Source organism: Antennarius striatus, chromosome 1 (genome assembly GCF_040054535.1).
Source record: "Antennarius striatus isolate MH-2024 chromosome 1, ASM4005453v1, whole genome shotgun sequence".
In the NCBI taxonomy this organism is placed as follows: Eukaryota; Metazoa; Chordata; class Actinopteri; order Lophiiformes; family Antennariidae; genus Antennarius; species Antennarius striatus.
In genome coordinates, this window is record NC_090776.1 from 16,309,416 (window position 1) to 16,312,349 (window position 2,934).

Here is a 2,934-nt window from a genome sequence, read left to right on the forward strand (position 1 = left end):
TTCTAAGATGCATGGCTCTAATTAAAAGTAAATATAGGTGATTTTTTTTTTCTCCTCCAAATTACGTCCTTGGCGCTTTCTCATTAGAGTTAGAAAATCGAAACACTTTTTGAAAGGTACACAAATATGAAGGGACATCGACTCAAATTATTGTGTTTTATTGATTTTAGAGCAACCTGCTCAGTAAACAGAATTATGGATCCCAGAAGTGGATTTTCTTTCTCCTTCTCTGGTCAGGCTGAACTTGGCAGCCGTATCGGTGGACATTTTTCTCTGTCAGGCCGCAGGAGTCAGTACAGCAGAGCCAGCTGCCGAGGCTCACAGCCTGGCCTCTAATTAAAACAGTGGAAAATAAGATAACTCCAGAGATCCATCATGGCCGCCGTTGGCTGTCAGAACACTCGGGGGCTGCCACCCACCGTATGTTTACACCAGGGCCACTCGGCCTCTCTGCTCTCAGGGTGTTTTTAGAGTCCCGGCCTGATTTCTCTAATGGGCCGGGAGGTTTTTTTAGCCTCCTTCCACCCTTGCCTTACTGCGAACCTCGCTCCACTCCCACCCCTCCTTCAAGTGTTCCTGATGGAGTTGACAGAGGCTTGGAGTGGCAGGGTACCCCCCCCCCGCCTCTCTCCATCCCCTCCTCCCATATTTCCCACCCACCCAGCCTTGTTAGCCCTTCATTTATTAGGCCTTAATGGAAGCTGGGAGTGCTGTGATGTCATGCACTTTTGCACAAAAACGACAGCTTTCCTGTTTTTTTTCTCTGCCCTTGTCCTTTCGCAGCCCTTGGATTCTTCATTTATTGCCAACAATTTTCCATTTCACCTGTGTCAGCGTACAGCACCCTTCTGTTTGCTACATGTGTGAAGGGGAATCAGGCCAAGCTATTGTCTGGAATTCTTATGAGAAAATGACTGATGTCAAGCTGTAACTGAGGACTTTTGCACAGAACAGAGCAAGGTCAGTCTGACAGATCTGTTGCAAAGTTGTGTAAAGGATATAAGGGAGAGTAAAGAGGTGTGTAGCACGCCATGGCCTGCAATTTATATGTTGGCATGAACTTGGAATGCACCTACATTGCTCGGCTATTTTGTCTTATTTTGACAGCTGCCATTTAAAAGAGAATAAAACTACCGCTGTGATTAGTCAGGCAAAAGCTGTCTTCATTCTTGATGAATAATGGCAGTGTGTTGGCAGATCTCTTTCAACCTCTCATGCCAGCCTCACTAATGATCCTAAGGCCTCTTCCACAGCTTTTGCCAAAATGCAGCAGAGGAATCCGGCTACCAGCTCTGTTTCCCTTCCACAGACAGAAAACAGCAGCCTTTACACTGATAGGAATGTGGAGGTAGGGTTGAAGGACTTCTCACAGCTGGAGACATGTTAGCACCCTGTTAGCAGCTTTAAGATGTCAGTAGAAAATAATCCACAAATTAACATGTCTCATGTCGGCCTGACAGCAGAATTGTTTTCTTTTTTGCTAATATTCTAATGACTTTAAATATAGGTTGAGTACGATGCCCAACATATCTGATGACAAGTATCATCAAAATACATGCATCACATGACAAATGTGTTGCTCTTTTATGGCACGCAGCTGTTGATTGTCAAAAAATAAATAAAAAAAAACCACAACTGGCCCAAAAGAAGGGATTTTTGTCCATAGATGAGGTTTAAATGGTTGAAAGCTAGCATTGCTTAACAAGTTGACTTTATTGATCATGACAGAGATAATATAAATGAATGCTTGGAAGATAAGCATGATGTAGATAAGTATCTGTGTGTGTGGGTGTGTGTGTGTGTGTGTGTCATATCCAATAGGCCACCCAGTGAAAAAGATCATTTGTTTCACAGAAGATAACACCGTGCGTGTGTGTGTGTGTGCGTGTGTGTGTGTGCGTGTGTGTGTGCGTGTGTGTGTGTGTGTGACCCCCCCCCCCACTTATTAAGCTGCTGTGAACACAGCTAAAAGGATGATTGTCCTCATTTCCGAGGTGTGTGCCCCAGCTCAGTCATGTGCCTTATTTGGAAAGCTAGCAGGGATCATTACAACACCACCATGTCTCTCTTCCCTCAGCCGACGCTAGCACGTTCTCAGATGTCAACAGATGTCAAATTACTCCACAATTAACCCAATGGGCCTCCTTACATGACTGCGTTGTGTGTTTTCTCTGAATGTCTGGATTGGCAGATTAGGCTTTTGATACCTAAAAGATGACAAGTCATCCATCACGCTGAAAACTCACTCCTCGCTCCTCTGCTTGCTAAACTCTCGCTCTCCATCGTAGTTTTTCTTTCAACTCCCCTTCTCTCTTTTCTCCCAACATCCTGACTCTCACTCGGTCTATTTCTCGACACCCCCCAAACCCCCTTCTTCTTGACTTCTCGTCCCCTCCCTCCTGTCACTCTCCGTCAGGATGAAAAAAGGTCAGTGTGAGAGTCTGCTGGGAGAATGAACAGGAGAGTAAACAGGGGAGGGAGATCAAGAGTGTTTTACACCCGGTATAAATATTTGCAGAAATGTGGCTGAAATACGTGGAACACACATGAAGAAAAAGAAAGGGGACGGAGCGTTTTCTGCAGTTGCTTTCTGCACCCAAGCATATGAGATTCCAATGCACGTATACACACAACGACAACAAAGTGTTCCACAAATCTATTTCTATTGATGGCATTCGGTCAGTGCAGTAAGGAGAGACCACCCTTCAATCAAAGGGCTTCTAGTGCAAACCCTTGTAATAATCTGCTCTACTGTAGAGTCACAGTATCAAATCCCCCCTCCCCAGATGACCATATGCTTCAAATCAAAAACATCCCACGTACATATCGCCTCCGCTCCAGCCATTGATCCTTCAAGGGGCTGAATATGATCATAAAGTGCTAATGTGACATAACGCCGTGACCCGCGGACATGCTGAAGAGGTTTAGCTCTTT

At 45.1% G+C, this 2,934-nt stretch overlaps 1 long non-coding RNA gene across 1 annotated transcript in view; it reads right to left on the reverse strand.

Annotated features, from left to right (window-relative positions):
- Nucleotides 1-1,693: 1,693 nt before the first annotated feature.
- LOC137598505 (uncharacterized) overlaps nucleotides 1,694-2,934 on the reverse strand; it is a 16,153-nt gene continuing 14,912 nt past the window's right edge. Inside the window, exon 3 of the long non-coding RNA XR_011036692.1 lies at nucleotides 1,694-2,934. This exon is cut by the window's right edge and continues 608 nt beyond it. This is a non-coding gene — a long non-coding RNA (uncharacterized lncRNA).